The sequence below is a fragment of the Schistocerca nitens genome, chromosome 12 (genome assembly GCF_023898315.1).
Source record: "Schistocerca nitens isolate TAMUIC-IGC-003100 chromosome 12, iqSchNite1.1, whole genome shotgun sequence".
In the NCBI taxonomy this organism is placed as follows: domain Eukaryota; kingdom Metazoa; phylum Arthropoda; class Insecta; order Orthoptera; family Acrididae; genus Schistocerca; species Schistocerca nitens.
Window position 1 is genome coordinate 24,813,270 of NC_064625.1, and position 25,049 is coordinate 24,838,318.

At 45.3% G+C, this 25,049-nt stretch overlaps 1 non-coding gene across 1 annotated transcript; it reads left to right on the plus strand.

Annotated features, from left to right (window-relative positions):
* The first annotated feature begins 12,380 nt into the window (after positions 1-12,380).
* On the plus strand, positions 12,381-12,464 carry Trnas-gga (transfer RNA serine (anticodon GGA)). Its single transcript is given in 2 exon segments — positions 12,381-12,420; positions 12,430-12,464. It is a non-coding gene; the product is annotated as a tRNA-Ser (tRNA).
* The last annotated feature ends 12,585 nt before the right edge of the window (positions 12,465-25,049 follow it).

The window sequence follows — 25,049 nt, forward strand, 5'->3', positions numbered from 1 at the left end:
AGAAGTTCCGCTGGGAAACCTTTACACATCTTCATACTATCCCGATCTCTCCCCACGCCATTTCTAAATTCTCGGAGCCCTGAAGAAAGATATTCGCGGCTGACGATTTGTTTCGGACGAAGATATATACGCCAGTTCCATAGCCAACCGCAAAAATTTTTCCATGAAAGCATTGAGCATCTTGCCGCACAGTGGGAAAAGTCTGTTAACAGTTAGGGCTTCACTAATGATAAACAGTTTACTTACTTTTTTCCATTTTTCTCGTTTGCCTTTGACTGATCCTTGTCGCGCGGGATTAGCCGAGTGGTCCAGGGCGCTGCAGTCATGGACTGTGCGGCTGGTCGCGGCGGAGGTTCGAGTCCTCCCTCGGGCATGGGTGTGTGTGTTTGTCCTTAGGATAATTTCGGTTAAGTAGTGTGTAAGCTTAGGGACTGATGACCTTAGCAGTCAAGTCCCATGAGATTTCACACACATTTGAACATTTTTGAACTGATCCTTACACAATATTGTGGTACCACATAATTGTGGTTTGCACGGTTTATCACCAGCTCATGGCCGGCTCCACAATCCTCTGATTATCACTGCTGCATCCACACACTAATACCGTGAAGAATGTTGCACCTCTTCTTTCAATCCGTTCTATTCCTCCCGTGCCGATGCAAGCATAATGAAAAACAATACTCACGAATTGAATTAAGGAGCCTTTTGTAAGAGACCTCTTTCACCCGTGAGTCACACTTCCTCGCGACCCGCGCAGTAAATCTCTGCCTGGCGGCTGTCTCCGCCACGACAGAATTTATGTGGTCGTTCACAGTTCACAGTAAATCACTCCGGATATAAGTAACGTGCTAGCTACTTCGAGGTCGCTATTGATTCCAGTGTCTCGCAGCCAATCGCGAAATTAAACCACATGGGACCTGCACCCCTACTTACGTGGGCACTGTAAACCTACTCGTTCCACATCGTTACGATAAAACAATCGTTCTAACGATTTATGGAACATAGAAATAACTATACAGGGCGTTACAAAAAGGTACGGCCAAACTTTCAGGAAACATTCCTCACACACAAAGAAAGAAAATATGTTATTTGGACATGTGTCCGGAAACGCTTACTTTCCATATTAGAGCTCATTTTATTACTTCTCTTCAAATCACATTAATCATGGAATTGAAACACACAGCAACAGAACGTACCAGCGTGACTTCAAACACTTTGTTACAGGAAATGTTCAAAATTTCCTCCGTTAGCGAGGATACATGCATCCACCCTCCGTCGCATGGAATCCCTGATGCGCTGATGCAGCCCTGGAGAATGGCGTATTGTATCACAGCCGTCCACAATACGAGCACGAACAGTCTCTACATTTGGTACCGGGGTTGCATAGACAAGAGCTTTCAAATGCCCCCATAAATGAAAGTCAAGAGGGTTGAGGTCAGGAGAGCGTGGAGGCCATGGAATTGGTCCGCCTCTATCAATCCATCGGTCACCGAATCTGTTGTTGAGAAGCGTACGAACACTTCGACTGAAATGTGCAGGAGCTCCATCGTGCATGAACCACATGTTGTGTCGTACTTGTAAAGGCACATGTTCTAGCAGCACAGGTAGAGTATCCCGTACGAAATCATGATAACGTGCTCCATTGAGCGTAGGTGGTAGAACATGGAAAATGAGCTCTAACATGGAAATTAAGCGTTTCCGGACACATGTCCACATAACATCTTTTCTTTATTTGTGTGTGAGGAACGTTTCCTGAAAGTTTGGCCGTACCTTTTTGTAACACCCTGTATAACTGACACATTCATTTAAAATTTTATTCGACTTTGAGCTTTTTTACCAGGCTCCGATCGTCTGCTAGTCTCTCGGCTTTACGTGACCACTTTCTAATGATGTCTACCTCCAACGGACAGCTGCATCACCACTGACCTTGATAGGTACGCATGCAGCCATATGAGACCACACAGGGTGAGTTTCCTAGCTTGAGACATCGAAATATCTCAAAATCCACGCATCGGATTAAAAAGCGGAAAAAATTGCGTTCAGTATTTTTAAAAAATGGTATCCGGTGATACCGATGTTGACGCGCTTCCACGCCCCACCCCCCTCTGCCCAGGGGGCAGCGCAACTTTGAAATCGTAAGTAGGAACATCAAATTTTTATTGTAGAAGCGGATTCTACGAGAAAAATTACGTGACTCTCGTACGGAACATTTCTTTCGTTGCGCGATAGATGGCCCTATAATCGACAAGTAACACAATTGAGTTCCAATCTCGAAAAAAATGTACTGGATCAAAAATACAAAAACAGAAGTGTGTGACAAGCGACCTATTGTTTTGCAGTTTTCTCCGTGTTGCGGTTTTGAAACGTTCATTCATTATCTGACTGGGTCTCACCGCGTGCACGTCCTCCGCATTTCTTAAATAAGTTCCTTCATATCCGGAGTGCGTAGTTAGCTAGAATACAGGCTATTACGATAGAAGAGAAAATTGAAACGGTATACATTTCTGCACAACTTTTCCACAGAGCGTGCGATCATGTCGTTCCTTCTGTCGAGTTGTTCGACAGTTCTCCACGGAGGCAACTGGAAAGAACCGTCGCAGAACAACTGCTGGAGAGAATAACGAAACTGCGATACTACCTGGAGAGAACCGTAACCCCCACATCAGCACTCGTCGTGAATCGCGAATTATCAGACCAAAGTTGGCGAACTTTGAAACGTAAAAAATATCACCCGTTTCATACACTACTGGCTATTAAAATTGCTACACAAAGAAGAAATTCAGATGATAAACGGTTATTCATTGGACAAATATTTTATACTAGAACTGACATGTGATTACATTTTCACGCAATTTGGGTGCATAGATCCTGAGAAATCAGTACCCAGAACAACCACCTCTGGCCGTAATAACGGCCTTGATACGCCTGGGCACTGAGTGCAACAGAGCTTGGATGGCGTCCCTGAATGGAGCACCTGGCACTAGGTGGCAGCACAATGCACCTAATATGGAAAACGTGTATTTCTGGGGGTGTCCGGATACTTCAGATCACATAGTGTTTCATCCATCACTATTTCTTAATAAATTTGTGTAATCCAGCTCGATTATCTGATCTCCGTTTAAAAATATTATTATGCGTGTAAAAGATAATGAAAAATCGCCCATGCGAATCTGCTGCCTAGTGTTCGGTTTTTTTTCCGGTGTGATAAATTTCTTATATGAATGCGCAGCGTCTGTTCTTTCGAACATGCCTGAAAGAGCAGACATCGCGCTAAGTCCGCAACTGTGATACATGGTGGGGAGGGGAGGGGAGGGGAGGGGAGGGGAGGGGAGGGGAGAAAGGAAAGGGAAGGAACTAACGATATCAGCTGCATCGGGAGTGGAAATGTGTGTCAATCTACGCTCGCGAGTTACAGCAGCGTGCAGAGCCACTTGAAGTTGGAATTCTGAAAGCAGCCCGTATCTTGGGCACGAGCTTCAGAAGTGTATCAGCAGAGTGGAAAATTTTAAAGCTTTGGTGGCTCACTTCACAGCTACAAAATACGGTCAACACAGGGAGGCAACTGGCAAGAGGTATTTACGGAGTTTTATTCAAGTGCATCAGTAAAGTTGATTTCATTCTTGACGTAACTCTAATGTGTGATACTCTTCAGGAATTACCAGAACTAAGTCTTGAACTAGAGTAAGTCTTGAACTACAGTCACGGGGTAACACGTTGTGTTCTGCCCAACGGAAGATCAGAAATCAGCTGTTGGTGTTCGACTTCAGGAAACTGAGCAGTGGCTCTCATTAACACGAAGCTTTCAAAGCCGTAGAAAAACTGAACTTCGCGGGAATTGCGCTTGAATGGGGAACAAAGAGCAGACGTCTTGAGCCCAGCAGATTTTATGACTGTCCAAAATGGCGGATAGCAAATCGTCTTCTGCAGGCAGGAAATACGGCTACCTGTCAATGTGTCGGACTCATCGACATGGTCCGAAAATGGTGTTGTTTCAAACTATGGGGTATGTAAGCTTTAGATTTATGAAAGGCACAGATACCGCTACTGATACCAAGGCTAAAGTAACAAGTCGTGAAGACTACAGGAGCTGTGAACTGGCGTCAGTGTGGAAAGTGTTATGATGCAAGGTAAAGATGGCTACAATGGAATTTCTAAAGTTTAATAAGTAATCAGATATACTGAAAACTTCGGTAATTGTCTCTGCTTTGTTTCTAGTGTGACAGCACCTCCAAACCTTTTTTACAAAAAGAGTACAGGATACAACACACATACGACGCACTAAAAAAAAAAGCTTTTAGATGAAAGAAAGGTCAACACTACAGGAGACACACACGAGACATGTGTAGTCGCAAAGCTACAAACGAACGGTGGTGGTGCACATCATGGTGTGTTTCAGATTAACAAGTTGCGTAGTTCTTCGAAGCAGTATGGGATTTGGGCAAACTAGCAGAAATAAGTCAAAGAAATGCAATCAGAAGCTGTTTCCTGTTGTGAGCGAAAAACGAGCATAAACCACCGTAAGCAGAATCAACATCTTTTGTAGTCCGTCTTTCACAAGCTGTACCATTTGTTGCGCTGTTCTAGGGATGGCGGTTATAGTTGAAACAACCAATTGTCAGCCATTTTGGCTGTTTTCAACGCGTTTCACGTTACTTAAAGCCGCTGAAAGTAACTGATTTGTGGAATAATCGAATTTCGGTTTTTTATTCTGTCACTTCCTGTAATAAACGTAAAAATCGAATTGAATCAAAAATTTTCACTCTCTCAATTTCAAATAGATATAATCAAAATATTGTATTAAATAGGCAAATTAAAGAAAACTTAGTTTCTCCACCGTTCGTTGCTTTCCTCGAAAAGTGTCAAGTAGCTGAATACTACAAAAAAATCACCGGTATTCTCCCCTTGAGTCTAAGTTTTTGAAACTCCACTCAAAAATCATGATGTAATCGTGCATGATACTACTATTTGGGCATTACGAAAAGTTAGTGCTAAAGGATGAAAACTGAGACTGAAGAACTCTATTTTTCATGTTAATTTGACCGTTTTGAGGGACTACCAGCAGATAAACGCATATTATGTAGACACGAGGAGCAGATCAGGTACCTTCCATTTTTATTGTATACTATGAACGAATTGTTTTTAATTTTTTTACTTTAATATCATAATACCCTTTCTCTTTTATTATTTTATAGAAATGGCAGACAAATTTTTAATCTTTTACAGCAAATGAAACATTGTACTTCATTGCTGTGTTATTGCGTAAAATATTTCCAGACTAAGGTTGGTGCCATTCCAGAATATAACGAATGTCCCACGACGGCAACGCCAAACTACCGCCCAGACCGGTTGGGGCGGGGGGGGGGGCGGGGGGGGCGGGGGGGGGGGGAGGGGGGCAAGTCCTGCACAGTGCCCGTACACGCGTACGTCAAGACAAGAGACACTGCAGCAGCGCACATTATCGTCCGAGCAATTCTGTACCAGCTCTTATGCCACGTGACTGTTGCTCGTTTCTGTCGACATGCTTATTAAAATAATACTGACTGCTTTTCCTGTAATTGCATTTTCCGTAATAACACAACACTTCGATCCAATGCAAATTTTACTAATAAAAATTACTCGTTTTTTTTAAGGGTTGCCGTGCGGGGTAGCCGTGCGGTCTTGGGCGTCTTGCCACGGTTCGCGCGGCTGCCCCCGTCGGAGGTTCGAGTCCTCCCTGGGGCATGGGTGTGTCTTGTTCTTAGCGTAAGTTGGTTTAAGTAGTGCGTAAGCCTAGGGACCGATAACCTCAGCAGTTTGGTCCCATAGTCCTTAGCACAAATTTCCAAAATTTAATGGGTTATTTAAAAATGAAAAATTTTAGCACTGCTGCTGTGACTAATTTCGGTTTTTCACCCCGTTTCTTCTTCTTCTGTAGCGGTCAATCCAAAGATTGGTTTGCAACAGCTACAATGGCAGCTTGTCTCCATTCTGTGCGTCTTTCAGCTTTTCTCTTCATTTCTTTATAGGTGTCACATCCCACATCTTTCACGATTTGATCCATGTACCTCAGTCGTGGTCTTCCTCTTGGTCTTTTTCCCTCGACATATCCCTCTATGATTGTGTTCAGTCCTTTATGTCTTAATAGATGGCCTGTAAATTGCACTCTTCTTTTAACAATGAAACTCCAGAAGTTTCTCTTCTAACCTGCTCTTTCCAGAACCACTTCGTTTGTGACCTTGTCGATACATTTCATTTTGAGCATGCGTCTATAGCAGAACATTTCAAAAGAATTTAGCTTCTGGTCCTCCTCCGTCCCGAGAGTCCATGTTTCACACCCACAGCATGCCACACTCCACACATATGATTTCAAAAATCTTTTCCTGATTTCAAGGCTGATGCTCTTAGATGTTAAGGGGCTCCGGAACGCCCTATACTTGCAGTGTTAAAATAACGCTTATAAATTACATCTTTCCTCACAAAGTATTTGAGGTAGGAAGTTGAACTTTTTACAGATTATTTATTGGAATATGGGCTACAACTTAACACAGGGATTTTACAAAATTTTAGTTCAGTTATTAAAGATGATTTTTTTTTCAATTGTAATGAAAATTCACAACATTTTTTTGCATTTTTTATTTATATATTCAAAAATATACAGTTTTTTTGGAAAAAGGCTGTGTTAAATTATGCAGAAGGTACTGTGTAACATCTACTGAAAGTTTGAAACAAATATGTTTGGAAGATCCTTAGAAAACATGTAATTAGTATGGGAAAATAAAAGTTTTGGGAATCGAGCGACAAAGATTGGATTAACTTTTTAGTGCATTCCAGGTCCATAGGATGGATTATCTTCATCCTCTGCAAACTCCTCCTCCAGCTTCCTCTTGTTCCTCCTCCTGTTTACTCTTGCTTGTATTTCTAGACTCTTTACAGCCCTGTCTGCAGCCCGAAGGCGTTCCTTGTCTAAAGCAAGCATCGCTCGTACCATGTTAGAACCTATCTTCATTCCCATATTTCTAAATACCTTGCACCTTACAATGTTGCCATCATTGAAAGTCGCAACAGCATCATACACACCAAAGTGAAGTGTTTCTATTCCAACAAATACAGTCTTGGGGATTCTCGACCATATAACACTATTTACACTTTCATTGGGGTTTCGAGTTTTTCCGTGAATACACTTTTTCAACAGTTCAGGTGCTGCTAAGTCTCTGAAAATAGGTTTTATCACCTCCATTATTGCATGAGGCAGACTATGCTTACGAGTGTACACTTCACCAGTTAGCAATCCTTTGTTATATTTACACCAACTGTCTTCTTCTTTGGGACACAAGCTATGTTTGGGATTTTCATCGTCTTTATTGTTTACAGTAATAACACATACCTTTGGCTTTCCAACATTTCTCCTTTTCTTAAAAGCCTTCAGAGGATTTCTAATAACTTTACTTTTACTCATTATTATACTTCAACAAAACAGAGACTCAAGAAACAGAATGAATTACGAATATTTTCGAGATAACCCCAGAGTAAATAAACATGAAACAATCGACAATCACACCAGCGATATATATTGAACCATCACAGGTTAGCCACAACACATACTTTATCTCACATCACTAAAATGTACCTGATGAACACGGACGTTAATAATAACACCATTTGACAGCAGTTTAACAGCGCCACAGTGGGTCACGCCCATGTAGAACACATTTCAAAAAAAAATTTAAAAATAGTTGTAGTCTTCGGAATTGAATAAATTATATATCTATTAAAAGGTAATAGTCTGCAGATTCAGAAAACGCAAAAAAGTAAACATTGAACTTTTCATGATTTTGAGGCTTTCCGGAGCCCCTTAAGATGTTTTTCTTCTTGTTAAAAAAAAGCAGCCTTTGCTTGAGCAATTCTATTTCTCACTACTGCCTTGCTCCTTCCATCCCTGGTAATATTACTGCCCAGATAAGTAAATTTATCAACTTGTTCAAGCAGTTCATTGCCTACATGAACTTGGAACCTAGACTTTTACTTGATCTTTTTTGTCGCATGCCATTACTTTTGTTTTTGCTTTATTAATTCTCATATTATATTCTTCACCCATAACTTTATCCATTCTATTCAGTATGACTACAAGATGTTCTTCACTTTCAACTAGGACAGCTATATCATCGGCATATCTTATCATATCTATTCGTTGGCCATGAATTACTACACCTGTCTTAATTTACCCTTACTTTTTTCAGCGCCTCTTCAATGTATAGGTTAAAGATAACAGGGGATAGTGCGCAACCTTGTGGGACACCTTTCCGTATCTGCACCTCCTCTTGTTTTGTCCGTCCACGGATAACTGCTGTCTAGTTTTTGTACAGGTTCCATATCATTTTTCTATCTTTCTAGTCTATTCCTCCTTTTTTGAGTACCTCAAACATCTTATCCCATTTAACATTATCAAAGGCTTTCTCTACATCTACGAAAGCTATGTATGATGTCAGGTTCTTATCTAGTCGTTTCTCTATTATTAGTTTTAGAGCAAATGTTGCTTCTCTGGTTCCTCTATCTTTCCAGCATCCAAACTTATCTTCGTAGAGTGTGTAAGTAGGCTGTTTAAGTTTTTATGTTGGTAACGTCACGTAGCGCTCTGTATGAAAATCACTGACTGTGCTGTGTGCAGTCTGTGGCTGGTTTGCATTGTTGGAATATTCTAGTGTTGGGCAGTTGGATGTCAACAGTGCGTAGCGTTGCGCAGTTGGAGGTGAGCCGCCAGCAGTGTTGGATGTGGGGAGAGAGATGTCGGAGTTTTGAAAGCGGATGATCTGGACGTGTGTCCATCAGAGACAGTAAATTTGTAAGACTGGATGTCATGAACTGATTATATATTATGTCTTCTGAACACTATTAAGGTAAATACATTGCTTGTTCTCTATCAAAATCTTTCATTTGCTAACTATGCCTATCAGTAGTTAGTGCCTTCAGTAGTTAGAATCTTTTATTTAGCTGGCAGTATTGGCGCTCGCTGTATTGCAGTAGTTCGAGTAACGAAGATTTTTGTGAGGTAAGCGATTCATGAAAGGTATAGGTTATTGTTAGTCAGGGCCATTCTTTTGTATGGATTATTGAAAGTCAGATTGCGTTGCACTAAAAATATTGTGTGTCAGTTCAGTGTTGATCAGAATAAGTAAAGAGAGAAATGTCTGAGTACGTTCAGCTCAGCTGTTTGAAAATCAAATAACGTAAGGGGTTTATCAGCACAGTAATTCACTGATTTTTCTAAGGGGGCGTTTCATATGGCGACCCTGCCAGGATTCGAGCCTGGAATCTTCTGAAGTGTAGATTCGACTTTTTGTTGTATGCATTTTAGGATAATTGAGGTTACTATTTTAGAGGCATGAGTTAGTGAAAAATAAATAACACCTCTTATAACTGAACCCAAACAAATATCGAAAAATACTGGTCATTCAGAACTACAATACCGGTAGATTTTGCCACCTCTGAGTTGTTTCTGGCGATTTATGTGTAGCGACCTGTGTCCTGCACGTTGTGTAATTAGCCAGTATTATTTTCGTAGGAGCCCGCAGCGGGAGGGTCACGCTAGGGCGGCACTCCAACGTCACCCCCGCAACCGGCGCCGCGGTGTAACTGGGCCATCAGCCGCTCCCTGGGGCGGCATTCCACTGACGACTCGCCACCAACTGTAGGCGCCGCTGGGGACGGCCAGAGTTTGGCGGTGAGGGTGGGGGTGGGGGTGAAGGTGGCTCCCCCCACCCCGCCATCTACCCCTCTTACAAAGTGTCGAGTCAGGCAGCAGTGAGAGGTCGCCGCGCTCGGAACTCGCCTCTGCAATTCTGATGGCCGCTCACAACTGCCCCTTTCCCCACGTATCGGAAGGGACACCAGCTACAACTACAAGGTGCGGACTCGGTAAGCGTCTGGCGTTCCGTTACCCGTTGCCCTGGCCCTGCTCTGATTTACAGTCAAAGTCGGCATGACGTGTAGGGTGGGGTGAGGAAGCAAGTCCGAGGCACCTGCTCCTCAATCACGCTCTCCGATTTTCAATAGGCAACTCTGGGTAGCAATGGTCTAAAATCTGACGACTTACAGTCAACAGCGATTTCTGTCAAAGGCACATTTTCGATGACTGCCAATTTTATCTGCGATTTGTCACAGTTTAAAATCGCAGGTCATGCATTCTCACCTTGTATTCTTCTGCTTCTACAATCGTTAAAATAAGATTTCTATGGTTTATCACCGTGGGCGTTACACTGCCGTTAGCTGCAAGCAGCAATTAACAGGTACTCGTATGTACACTACTGCCCATTAAAATTGCTACACCACGAAGATGACGTGCTACACACGCGGAATTTAACCGACAGGAAGAAGATGCTGTGATATGCAAATGATTAGCTTTTCAGAGCGTTCACACAAGGTTGGCGCCGGTGGCGACACCTACAACGTGCTGACATGAGGAAAGTTTCCAACCGATTTCTCATACTCAAACAGCAGTTGACCGGCGTTCCCTGGTGAAACGTTGTTGTGATGCCTCTTGTAAGGAGGAGAAATGCGTACCATCACGTTTTCGACTTTGATAAAGGTCGGATTGTAGCCTATCGCGATTGCGGTTTATCATATCGCAACATTGCTGCTCGCCTTGGTCGAGATCCAGTGACTGTTAGCAGAATATGGAATCGTTGGGGGCAGGAGGGTAATACGGAACGCCGTGCTGGATCCCAACGGCCTCGTATCACGAGCAGTCGAGATGACAGGCATCTTATCCGCACGGCTGCAACGGATCGTGCCGCCACGTCTCGATCCCTCAGTCAACAGATAGGGACGTTTGCGAGACAACAACCATCTGCAAGAACAGTTCGACGACTTTTGCAGCAGCATGGACTATCAGTTCGGAGACCAAAGCTGCGGTTACCCCTGACCGTGCATCACAGACAGGAGCGCCTGCGATGGTGTACTCGACGACGAACCTGGGTGCACGACTGGCAAAACGTCATTTTTTCGGCTAAATCCAGGTTCTGTGTACAGCATCATGATGGTCGCATCCGTGTTTGGCGACATCGCCGTGAACGCACATTGGAAGCGTGTATTCGTCATCGCCATGCTGGCGTATCACCCGGCGTGATGCTATTGGGTTTACACGTCTCGGTCACCTCTTGTTCGCATTGACGGCACTTTGAACAGTGCACCTTACATTTCAGATGTGTTACGATCCGTGGCTCTACCCTTCATTCGATCCCTGCGAAACTCTACATTTCAGCAGGATAATGCACGACCGTATGTTGCCTTTCTGGATACAGAAAATGTTCGACTGCTGCCCTGGCCAGCACATTCTCCAAATCTCTCACCAACTGAAAACGTCTGGTCAATGATGGGCGAGCAACTGGCGCGTCACAATACGCCAGTCACTACTCTTGATGAACTATGGTATCGTGTTGAAGCTGCATGGGCAGCTGTACCTGTACACGCCATGCAAGCTCTGTTTGACTCAATGCCCAGCCGTATCAAGGCCGTTATTATGGCCAGAGATGGTTTTTCTGGATACTGATTTCTCAGGATCTATGCACCCAAATTGCGTGAAAATGTAACCACATATGATTTCTAGTATAACATATTTGTCCAATGAATACCCGTTTATCATCTGCATTTCTTGTTGGTGTAGCTATTTTAATGGCCGTAGCGTATATCTGCTAGTTGGTTTTAGGGATGGGCTAAACTGTGACTTCCCAGTATCCGTGATTTCTGCGCAACGTACTTTCGGTAATTGTCGTTTTTAGATACGAATTGTCACCATTTAAAATTGCAGTTCACGAATTCTCAGGATGTATCTCTTCGCACTCCGCCAATGTTAAACCGTGATTTCGATGATTATCTCTTTGCACTCCGCCAATGTTAAACCGTGATTTCCATGATTTGTCACCACCTTTAGTTGCAAATAGCTATAGACACCCACTGGCAAGTATATCCGCTAGCTTATATTTAGGGATGCGCTAAACTGTGACTTTTTGGTAACAGTGATTTTTGCGACTGGTACTGCCAGTAACTGCGATTTTAAGTTGCGATCTCTCACAGTTTAAGATCGCTGTTCTCTAATTCACTTCCGCACTCCACGAAAGATAAACTGTTATTTCTGTGACTTCTGCGACTTATCACGGCAGCTGTTACAATGTAATTAGTTGCAAGAGGCAATTAACAGGCACTAGCAAGTATATTTGCTACTTGGTTTTAGCGATAGACTAAACTGTGACTTTCTGGTACTGCGAATTTCTCTGAACTGTACTTTTACGTAACTGCGATTTTTAGTTGTGATTTGTCACACTTTAACATCGCAGTTAACCACTTCTCATCATGCGCATCTCTGCACTCTACCAATAATAAAACGTGAGTTCTGTGATTTATCGCCGGCCTGAGTGGCCGAGCGGTTCTAGGCGCTTCAGTCTGGAACCGCGCGACCGCTGTGGTCGCAGGTTCGAATCCTGCCTCGGGCATGGATGTGTGTGATGTCCTTAGGTTAGTTAGGTTTAAGTAGTTCTAAGTTCTAGAGGACTGATGACCCATAGTGCTCAGAGCCATTAGCTGCAAATAGTTACTAACACACACTGGCAAGTATACCTGGTAGCTGGGATTTTGGGGTGCGGTAAATAATGAATTTCTCGTATCAGTGATTTCTGAGAATGGTTTTTTTTCATAAATGCGATTTTTAGTTCCGACTTGTCACAATTGCCAGATGAACTATGCCAGTGAAAGTTAAGAGATACGTCCGTGAAGTGTACAACCTGCGTATATCAACAGTGTACCATTGAAGTCATTTCGCGACTTGAAAGGGATGGTAAATAAATGTCAAATACACTGTGAGTGAATAATGAAAATTCCATTTTCCCCTTGTCAAATCCGCCCCACACCCTTAAATTTTCTGCCATGTAGGTATTGATGAAGGCTTGTTTTATATTTTAAGGGTTTTATGTTTTAAGGTTTATCACATGCAAGTGAAAAGATGAGAAGTACGGAGCTTCCAGTTAAATGTTGACATCGCTGATAGCTTAAGTGCAGTATCTGAACATACACACAAATGTTTACTTGCGTATTGTGGTCTCGAAAAAAAATATCCACCCTATAACTACCCTAAAAATCAAGATTTGGTAAAAGTTACGTCGTGGACCGCGCCCCACCACTCCATTGCATTTTTGTAGTTTACGGACGATATACGGACGCATCAAAATATTCGTCAGCGCCTTGTCCATTACTACACATTTTCCTCTTGCAGTTTTAGTTTTTATGATAAGAAATGCGACAGGCGCGATATGATGTGAAAGTTAACATTAGGCTACACTGCAGATCAGTCTTTACCACCTCCATTTGGCATTACCATTTGTTGGCTTCACCGAGTCTCAAGTGAATTATCAAAATGGGCTACGCTACGGAACCTACATTTCAGGGGGAAGCGGGGTGCAATATGACACTCTAGAAAAACGTTTCAGTTAAAAACAACAGGTATATAATTTTTCTCAGAGCAAATAGAAATCTTTTATTTCTTCGACCACATTCATGTTATACACCCATGTTGTTGTTGTGGTCTTCAGTCCTGCGACTGGTTTGATGCAGCTCTCCATGCTACTCTATCCTGTGCAAGCTTCTTCGTCTCCCCGTGCCTACCGCAACCTACATCCTTCTGAATCTGCTTAGTGTACTCATCTCTTGGTCTCCCTCTACGATTTTTACCCTCCACGCTGCCCTCCAATACTAAATTGATGATCCATTGATGCCTCAACACATGTCCTACCAACCGATCCCTTCTTCTAGTCATGTTTTTCCACAAACTTCTCTTCCCCCTAATCCTATTCAATACTTCCTCATTAGTTACGTGATCTACCCATCTAATCTTCAGCATTCTTCTGTAGCACCACATTTCAAAAGCTTCTATTCTCTTCTTGTCCAAACTATTTATCGTCCATGTTTCACTTTCATACATGGCTACACACCATACAAATACTTTCAGAAATGACTTCCTGACAAATCTATACTTTATGTTAACAAATTTCTCTTCTTCAGAAACGCTTTCCTTGCCATTGCCATTCTACGTTTTATATCCTGTCTACTTCGACCATCATCAGTTATTTTGCTCCCCAAATAGCAAAACTCCTTTACTACTTTAAGTGTCTCATTTCCTACTCTAATTCCCTCAGCATAACCCGACTTAATTCGACTACGTTCCATTATCCTCGTTTTGCTTTTGTTGATGTTCATACACCCATAGTGTGACACAAAGTTCTTAGAAAGAAGTGTGAACTTCGACTATGACACGGCACAGGTCGTTGCATGTTAACTGCTAATTTTTGTTGCTAATTGCGACGGTAAGCTGTGACTGAGATCGCAAACCAGATACTGCCGTACAGCAGTTGTCGTAAAAACTGACTTGTCAGTCAGTGTGATTTGTTCAGATACGTGATTTCTTGCACATCTTTCCTATCTATCGTCACTAAGAACTGTATGCCACCTGATATGTCGGTAGGTGACTTACAACCGGTAACGATGAAATAAAAAAAAATAATAATATTAAAGAAATCCGCCATCATCAAAGCAGATTTGTTGTAGCCATTTCTGAAAACCGATGTAGAGCTAATCTAGCACATGTGATGGTACATTGTAGTAATGCTATGGGGCGGAAGAACGTAGGATAAGAAAGGCGCAAAGTCGACAGAAAGTATGAGGGGAGGCGCTAGCTGTAAGTCAGGGCGGCTGAGGTACAAAGGACTCCGCCCCCTCTTGCCTCCCCCTCCGCCGCCTGTGAGACAAAAGACGGCGGAGCAAAGCGAGGCAGTTGGAGCAGAAGCAGCCCTCGGCTCCGGTGGGGGTGGGGGGGGGGGCTGGCAGTGGCGTGGGATGAGGCTGAGGGGGGTGGAGTGTGGGGGCGACAAAGGACGCCGCGGCCTCAAAGCCTTCTCCCTCCCACCCCCGGCTCAAAGGAGAGCAGCCCTAACTGGGTCGCCAACCAAAGACCCGCTGCGCCCTCTAATGCTCCCAAAAGTCTCACACAAAGTCCCTCAGCACTCCGGCACGTGGGCGCCCCAAAAGATGAGCAAAGGCGCCGAATGTGTGGCACCGGCAAAACCTGTCTCTTTATCATAATGATGATTAATGACTTCCTAAGACGACCCGTTCCGCCGGAGGAATCATCTACAGATGTTCCGCATTTGGTGAGTATGTGAGCAATTAGCGACCAGTCTGTGCAGTGTTACTCCAGGTCACTGGCAGTGACAAAAGCGATAGTGGGGAGGCGATCACGAAACAGGCCAGAGCCGGACGCCCACCCCACCACAGTGAGCCAACTTGCTCCAAAAGCTGGACAGAATAGAATCAGACTAAGCGGTCGTAAAGCGTCAACTGCACATCGACCAGCGCAGTGCCGCCCGTATTGGACGTGAATGGCGGGGAGTGGCTACAGGGCAATGATCAACATTACTACACTACTACCCATTAACATTGCTACACCAAAGAGAAATGCAGATGATAATTGGGTATTCATTGGACAAATATATTACACTAGAACTGACATGTGGTTACATTTTCACGCAATTTGGGTGCATAGATCATGAGAAATCAGTACCGAGAACAAACACCTCTGGCCGTAATAACGGCCTTGATACGCCTGGGCATTGAGTCAAACAGACCTTGGATGGCGTGTACAGGTACAGCTGCCAATGCAGATTCAACACGATACCACAGTTCATCAAGAGTAGTGACTGGCGTATTGTGACGAGCCAGTTGGTCGGCCAACATTGACCAGACGTTTTCAATTGGTGAGAGATCTGGAGAATGTGCTGGCCAGGGCAGCAGTCGAACGTTTTCTGTATCCAGAAAGGCCCGTACAGGACCTGCAAAATGCAGTCGTGCATTATCCTGCTGAAATGTAGGGCTTCGCACGGATCGAATTAAGGGTAGAGCCACGGGTCGTAACACATCTGAAATGTAGCGTCCACCGTTCAAAGTGCCGTCAATGCGAACAAGAGGTGACCGAGAAGTGTAACAATGGCACCCCATACCATCACGACGGGTGATACGCCAGTATGGCGATGACGAATACACGCTTCCAATGTGCGTTCACCGTGATGTCGCCAAGCACGGGTGCGATCATCATGATGCTGTAAACAGAACCTGGATTCATTCGAAAGAATTACGTTTTGCCATTCGTGCACCCAGGTTCGTCGTCGAGTACACCATCGCAGGCGCTCCTGTCTGTGATGCAGCGTCAAGGGTAACCGCAGCCGTGGTCTCCGAGCTGATAGTCCATGCTGCTGCAAACGTCGTCGAACTGTTCGTGCAGATGGTTGTTGTCTTACAAACGTCCCCATCTCTCGACTCAGGGATCGAGACATGGCTGCACGATCCGTTACAGCCATGGGGATAAGATGCCTGCCATCTCGACTGCTAGTGATACGAGGCCGTTGGGATCCAGCACGACCTTCCGTATTACCCTCCTGAACCCACCGATTCCATATTCTGCTAACAGTCATTGTATCTCGACCGACGCGAGCAGCAATGTCGCGATACGATAAACCGCAATCGCGATAGGCTACAATCCGACCTTCATCAAAGTCGGTAACGTGAGGGTACGCATTTCTCCTCCTTACACGAGACATCACAACAACGTTTCACCAGGCAACGCCGGTCAACTGCTGTTTGTGTGGGTGACAAATCGGTTGGAAACTTTCCTCATGTGAGCACGTTGTAGGTGTCGCCACCGGCGCCAACCTTGTGTGAATGCTCTGAAAAGCTAATCATTTGCATATCACAGCATCTTCTTCCTGTTGGTTAAATTTCGTGTCTGTAGCACAGAATCTTCGTGGTGTAGCAATTTTAATGGCCAGTAGTGTATGTTATAAATAGGGTATGTGAGTACTTTCTTGTTTTATTCGAAAAAATGCTTGTTTACAAGTTTAATTTATACCTCAGGATTGGGGGATCTAATAGTTTATATGAGCTCTTATTATATTACTTTTATACAGACTCTCTGAGGATGCACCGAGAAGTGGTGCGAAACCGGTCGCAGATTTAATAAAAATCATTCATACAGCCAGTGCGAAATTATTTTATTTTATTGATGGTGACGCAGCTAAGACGTTTTTCATTTTTATAAGTTTATGACTTCTGAAGAAGGCTATATTATCATAGTTGATAGCATGGTGAAGATTTAGTATAACTAGTGCAACTGTGGGCTGTTTTTCATTCGAAACAGTTTTTAAAAATTGGGGTGCGCATTACATTCGATGGCGCATTAGTTTCGCGTAAATAAGGTATACCGTGAATGGCAAATTGGCGCTATCCAAAACTTGCGCCGAGGGAACCATGCGCCATACATGGATGGGGGTGAACGACGGCTGCGGCGATGTACACTCCTGGAAATTGAAATAAGAACACCGTGAATTCATTGTCCCAGGAAGGGGAAACTTTATTGACACATTCCTGGGGTCAGATACATCACATGATCACACTGACAGAACCACAGGCACATAGACACAGGCAACAGAGCATGCACAATGTCGGCACTAGTACAGTGTATATCCACCTTTCGCAGCAATGCAGGCTGCTATTCTCCCATGGAGACGATCGTAGAGATGCTGGATGTAGTCCTGTGGAACGGCTTGCCATGCCATTTCCACCTGGCGCCTCAGTTGGACCAGCGTTCGTGCTGGACGTGCAGACCGCGTGAGACGACGCTTCATCCAGTCCCAAACATGCTCAATGGGGGACAGATCCGGAGATCTTGCTGGCCAGGGTAGTTGACTTACACCTTCTAGAGCACGTTGGGTGGCACGGGATACATGCGGACGTGCATTGTCCTGTTGGAACAGCAAGTTCCCTTGCCGGTCTAGGAATGGTAGAACGATGGGTTCGATGACGGTTTGGATGTACCGTGCACTATTCAGTGTCCCCTCGACGATCACCAGTGGTGTACGGCCAGTGTAGGAGATCGCTCCCCACACCATGATGCCGGGTGTTGGCCCTGTGTGCCTCGGTCGTATGCAGTCCTGATTGTGGCGCTCACCTGCACGGCGCCAAACACGCATACGACCATCATTGGCACCAAGGCAGAAGCGACTCTCATCGCTGAAGACGACACGTCTCCATTCGTCCCTCCATTCACGCCTGTCGCGACACCACTGGAGGCGGGCTGCACGATGTTGGGGCGTGAGCGGAAGACGGCCTAACGGTGTGCGGGACCGTAGCCCAGCTTCATGGAGACGGTTGCGAATGGTCCTCGCCGATACCCCAGGAGCAACAGTGTCCCTAATTTGCTGGGAAGTGGCGGTGCGGTCCCCTACGGCACTGCGTAGGATCCTACGGTCTTGGCGTGCATCCGTGCGTCGCTGCGGTCCGGTCCCAGGTCGACGGGCACGTGCACCTTCCGCCGACCACTGGCGACAACATCGATGTACTGTGGAGACCTCACGCCCCACGTGTTGAGCAATTCGGCGGTACGTCCACCCGGCCTCCCGCATGCCCACTATACGCCCTCGCTCAAAGTCCGTCAACTGCACATACGGTTCACGTCCACGCTGTCGCGGCATGCTACCAGTGTTAAAGACTGCGATGGAGCTCCGTATGCCACGGCAAACTGGCTGACACTGACGGCGGCGGTGCACAAATGCTGCGCAGCTAGCGCCATTCGACGGCCAACACCGCGGTTCCTGGTGTGTCCGCTGTGCCGTGCGTGTGATCATTGCTTGTACAGCCCTCTCGCAGTGTCCGGAGCAAGTATGGTGGGTCTGACACACCGGTGTCAATGTGTTCTTTTTTCCATTTCCAGGAGTGTATATGGGCGAATAGACGTGCAACAGTTGACCAATTGACCGCCCATATACCAGGGTCACTCCAAAAGAAATGCACACTATTTTTGTAAAAATACAGTTTCATTCTGCATGTGTGAAAGTTTTACAGTGTGAAGATACATCCTCCCCGCTTGTTTTCAAGCTTAGTTCAACCTGTTCCCGTGAGTGGCGCCGTCACAGCATGTCTTCAAGATGGCTGCTACACTTGACGTTCGTCAGAAGCAACGTGCTGTCATAGAATTCCTGTGCTGTGAAAACGAGACAGTGGGAAACATCCTCAAGAGGTTGAAAAAGGTGTATGGAGATGCTGCTGTTGATCGTAGTACAGTTAGTCGGTGGGAAAGCAGGTTACGTGATGAAAGCGGGCACGGCAATATTGAGGATTGTCCTCGCAGCGGCAGTCCTCGTACTGCACACACTCCAGACAATGTGCAGAGAGTTAACGAATTGGTGACTGCTGACAGACGCATTACAGTGAACGAATTGTCACGCTACGTTAGGATAGGGGATGGAAGTGTGTGCAGAATACTGAAAGTGTTGGCGTTAAAAAAGGTTTGTGCCAGGTGGGTTCCCAGGATGTTGACAGTGGCTCACAAGGAAACAAGAAAAACGGTATGCAGCGAACTTCTGGAACAGTACGAGAATGGTGGAGATGAATTTCTTGGAAGAATTGTGACAGGTGATGAAACATGGCTCCATCATTTTTCACCAGAGACGAAGAGGCAATCAGTGGAGTGGCATCCAAATTCACCCAAGAAAAAAAAAAAAATTCAAAACCACGCCTTCTGCTGGAAAAGTTATGGCTACAGTGTTTTTCGATTCTGAAGGACTCTTGCTTGTGGACATCATACCAAGTGGAGCCACCATAAATTCTTATGCATATGTGACGACAGTGAAGAAACTTTAAGCTCGACCGAGTCGTGTTCGATCACTTCGGCAAAAGCAGGATGTTTTGCTGTTGCACGACAATGCACGGCCACATGTTCGTCAGAAAACCACGGAAGCGATCACAAGACTCGGATGGACAACACTGAAACACCCGCCTTACACTCCTGGCCTGGCTCCATGCGACTATCATCTCTTTGGGAAACTGAAAGACACTCTTCGTGGAACGAGGTTTGTAGATGATGACTCCCTTGTGCACGCTGCCAAACAGTGGCTCCAACAGGTTGGTCCAGAATTTTACCGTGCGGGTATACAGGCGCTGGTTCCAAGATGGCGTAAGGCAGTTAGGGATGGAAATTATGTCGAGAAATGAAAATATTGTTCCTAAAGGATATATCTACACATTGTAGAACTTTCAAACATGTAGAATAAAAGGTGGATTAAAAAAAAAAAAAGTAGTGTGCATTTCTTTTGGAGCGACCCTCGTAAATCACAGAGCTACTGCAACATCGAGGATGTTCAGCTAATTTTGCTGTGTGTGGGTCTCTGCAGCAGGCGCCTGGCCTGTGCACCCATGCTGTTCACCAGCGACGAAGGCTGGAATCTGCACGCCAGTACAGGAACTGGACGTCCACTGATGGCCTTTTCACATGAATCGTGTTTTGTGTTCCATCGGACAGGTGGGACCTTGGTGCGTACGGCGTGGGACGTCTGAAAGGCAAACACACTGCATCAATCGTCGGTAGGGTCCATTCTGCAGGAGGGAGCGTTATGGCCTGGGCAATGTTTTCGTGCATTTCCAGGGGTGATCTCGTCATTGTAGAAGACAGTGTGGATCAACGCAACTATGCATCCACACTTCACCTCTACGTGCAGTTTGTTTCTGGCCCTCAGCCGCGGCGCGCCTCTCGGGCGCAAGACGCTATTGATGACTCCTCTGGTTGAGGTTGGCACTATGTGCGATCGCGAGCGCCTCCTGTCGGAGCGGGTCCTAACGAGGGAGTGAGTGCGAGTACGGGAGTCTGGGGCGGACAGCAGGGGAGAAACGACATTGCGTCCGCACTCTGAGGCGACAAGAGAAGAGTTGTGCACGGCCGAGAAGGGAGCGTTGAGCAAGGCGGCAGTCAGCATCGCTTTCCGGGGGGGCAGAGTTGCGGCAGTCCAGCGAGCAGACACCAGTTCCGGGAGTAGTACTCCGGTTTGTGGACGTGACGTGGGTCATATTTTGGCGCAGTATAGTTTGCTCGGTACGCATCTGCTGCTCCCTTTATGCCCACGTGTGTTGTTCTGTCCGTATGTGCATTGAAAAGGTTACGCTCCGGCTGGAACAGTGGCTTGTGCTTTACGTTCATGCATCCTGACTCATTTGTTTTGCTGCAGGCAGCTGTCATTTCAGTTCTTTTTTCTTTTTTTTCCGTCGCGATTGTCTTAGCCCGGTGGTGCCTAGTATCCGAGAAAAATACAGCTAACGTGTGACCTGTTGTTATGGGATTTGGAGTCCTGTTTGGGCAACCTAGTTATCACGCACACAAATGTATTGCTGCCGAGTGAGGTTAGACCTAATCTTGTGGAACTGAGCTTTCAGTGACTGGCTCGTCTGCAAATTAATTAATTCAACCTTTGTGGTGTGTTTTTTTTTTTTTTTTTTGCTTTCAATGGTTAAATTCTTGTCATTCATTTGTGTATGTTTCGCCGTTAATGATAACTGTGAGTAAGAGAGCAAGGTCTTGAAGGGCTTGCGTATCGTGACTGTATTTTTGGCAACTGTTTAATTTGATTTCTTGTTTATCGGTCTGGTGAAAACTTATGCCAAGTTTACTAATTTCCGCCTGTGGTCCGGAAGTTGGTTTGAAGGTAAATCCGTTGGTAAATATTTACTGGACCTAACTTTTAACTGATCTTGCGTTGAACTAATGCCTTTATTAAATCGTTTCTTGTGTGCTATAAATTGTATTACCATAGGCAAGGCACATTCTGTGGTCGAGGGGTAGGCACGGTTGCTGCTTTGTGCGTGGCGTCTTGTCGCTCGCTATCATTTCCCGCGTTAGTACGGGGGGCGTGAGATTTGTTTGCTCGCGGTTGTATGGCCGCTAGTCAGCTATGCCTGCTCCCACTTCAGGGTGTGCCGTGTTTCGTAAGGCGTACGCCGACTTTCAGTCACTGTTACTCCTGTGTTGCTGTCGGTCGCTCACCGAAACGTTAGTCTGTTTTAGCACGGTGGCCACTGGGCCGTGACGATGTCGGTTGATGACCAGCGTTGGGGCGGTCGTCCGCTATGAGTGGCGTCGGTCGCTTCGACTTGGCAGTTACCTTCTGGTTAAACAGATCAAACTTATTTGCTGTAAATTCCTAAGTAGTTTGTGAGAAAAGTTGTAACTCAGCTTTTCATGACTTTACACAATTCAAGCATTTTGGTAAGGGATTTTCCCATCTATGTTTTATTTAAATGAGAAGTCTTTATTGGGGTTTTCACCTATTGAAGCTTAACATAAAATTTGTAACTTAGCTTTCATGATTTTACTAAATTTAAGCATTCTTGTAAAGCAGTCCTTTATCTACGTTTTATTGATTGGTAATTCTTTATTGGGGTTATTCACTGGTTGAAGGTCAACATATGTTTGTAACCAAGTTTATGGCCTTGCTTAATTGAGATTTGTTAAGAGCCTTTATTGCTGGAAGATCATTAAAGCTTGGGTGCTTGTAATTGTGAATACTGTTGTCTGTTGTGGGCTACCCTTCCACTTCCACAGCCAAGCTGTCCTACCAAGCAGTACAGCACCTACCACCAAGACAGTACAAAGTGTCACACAAGTCGCAATGTACATGCGTGGTTCTAGGAGCACCAGAATGAGTTTACCGTACTCCCCTGGCCACCAAACTCCCCGGATTTAGACCCAATCCAGAATCTGTGGGACCACCGCGATCGCCGGCCGGGGTGGCCGAGCGGTTCTAGGCGCTACAGTCTGGAACCGCGATACCGCTACGGTCGCAGGTTCGAATCCTGCCTCGGGCATGGATGTGTGTGATGTCCTTAAGTTAGTTAGGTTTAAGTAGTAAGTTCTAGGGGACTGATGATCTCAGAAGTTAAGTCCCATAGTGCTTAGAGCCATTTGAACCATTTTTTGCTGTGTGCGGGCAGTTGATCGGTTGGCGTGGAGCAGCGAGGAAATCTCTGCGGCGCGTAGTTTGGCCGGGGCCGCTGGCGGCATCCACCCGCAGTCCGCGTGTACGGTGCCGTATCCACTGCTACGAGGTCCGTGGCTCACCGATCCAGGACACGAACATTGAGTCTTTACTTAACCTACCAGCCAGCCCCAACTGTTCACATTGTGTCGTTTGAATTTCGTTGTGGGCTGTTGGGACATTCCCGCGAGCAACAACATGCGTTTTCAAGTGGGTAAATTTTAGCCACCCTCTGGTGGAGTTTCACTGTACTTGGTTATTTGAATTGAAGTGCACCAGCGGAATCTTCTGCCTTGTGGCCGTAAACGTTCCGGTTACCTGCTCTGGCCGTTGACATAAATTGAGGCAGTGTATTTTCTTCGTCGTGTTGCAGCTGCCCAGCACGGTGTGTAGTTTGACAGCTCAAAGTATCCAGAATGAGATGCAAGGTTCGCAGGAGAGCTTCTGTAAAGTTTGGAAGGTAGGAGACGAGGTACTGGCAGAAGTAAAGCTGTGAGTACCGGGCGTGAGTCGTGCTTCGGTAGCTCAGTTGGTAGAGCACTTGCCCGCGAAAGGCAAAGGTCCCGAGTTCAACTCTCGGTCGGGCACACAGTTTTAATCTGCCAGGAAGTTTCAGCTCAAAGTATAATTGGTTGTGGGCGCCAATACGTTCTACATTCTTCGATTGAACCCCTGTCGTGTGCTGGTCGGGTGGAGCGGAAGTTATCTTGTCGGCGGGTCCATTGATCGTCGGTCGGTTGGGTTGTCGCCGGATCGAGAATGGCTGGGCCGACGACTGCCTCTCTCACCTAAGCGAGCGTTAGTGTTTGAATTCCAGACCGACCCTCGGAAACTTCTGAGCACCGCTGGGTGTACTGCCTTTTCTTATTTGTTCTTGTTGTTTGTACTTGTATGGCTTCTAGCAGAGTTTTAAATTAAGGTAGTTTTGCCCTTAAGGCGTAAGATTGTTTGGCCCTTCAGCCTAATGTAAAGTACTGTTTTAAGTAAGGCCTTTGGCCTTTTTAAAAATTTAAATCTGTTGAGTCGTAAGTGATGGGCCTTCAGCCGAGTTTTTTTTTTTTTTTTTTTTTTTTAATTAAAGTTGTTTTGCTCTTAAGATGTGAGATCGTTTGGGCCTTGAGCCTAACTGAAAGAACTGATATAAGATAAGGCCTTCCGCCTTTTAAATTTTTGATTTTGGTTTTAGTTTTAAGTTATTGGCTTTCAGTCGATTTTAAATTAAAGTGGTCTTGCCCTTAAGGCGTGAGATTGTATGGCGTATTCAGCCGGTTATTAAGTTCCAAAAAATTAATTCTGCGGTTTTTTTAATTTTCTTGGCTCTTGTAATGTTTGGTCAAATAAATAAAGTTGTATGTTCGAGTGTAACTGAGGGCCGCCTATTTTGCCACTTTCCACACTTTAAACTACCTGTCCTGTTCTGCGGGTTTGGCAGGGCGTATCACACTGGTAAGTGACTCATGACGTTTTTGGATTCGCCATTATTTGCTAGATGCGAACTACACTACTGGCCATTAAAATTGCTACACCAACAACAAATGCAGATGATAAACGCGTACTCATTGGACAAATATATTATACTCGAACTGACATGTGATTATATTTTCACGCAATTTGGGTGCATAGATTCTGAGAAATCAGTATCCAGAACAACCACCTCTGGCCGTAATAACGGCCTTGATACGCCTGGCCATTGAGTCAAACAGAGCTTGGATGGCGTGTACAGGTACAGCTGCCCATGCAGCTTCAACACGATACCACAGTTCATCAAGAGTAGTGACTGGCGTATTGTGACGAGCCAGTTGCTCGGCCACCATTGACCAGGCTTTTCAATTGGTGACAATGTGCTATCCAGGACAGCAGTCTAACATTTTATGTATCCAGAAAGGCCCATACAGGATCTGCAACATGCGGTCGTGCATTATCCTGCTGAAATGTAGCATTTCGCAGGGATCGAATGAAGGGAGAGCCACGGGTCGTAACACATCTGAAATGTAGGGTCCACCGTTCAAAGTGCCGTCAATGCAAACAAGAGGTGACCGAGAAGTGTAAACAATGGCACCCATACCATCACGCCGGTTGATACGCCAGTATGGCGATGACGAATGCACGCTTCCAATGTGCGTTCACCGCGATGTCGCCAAACACGGATGCGACCATGATGATGCTGTAAACAGAACC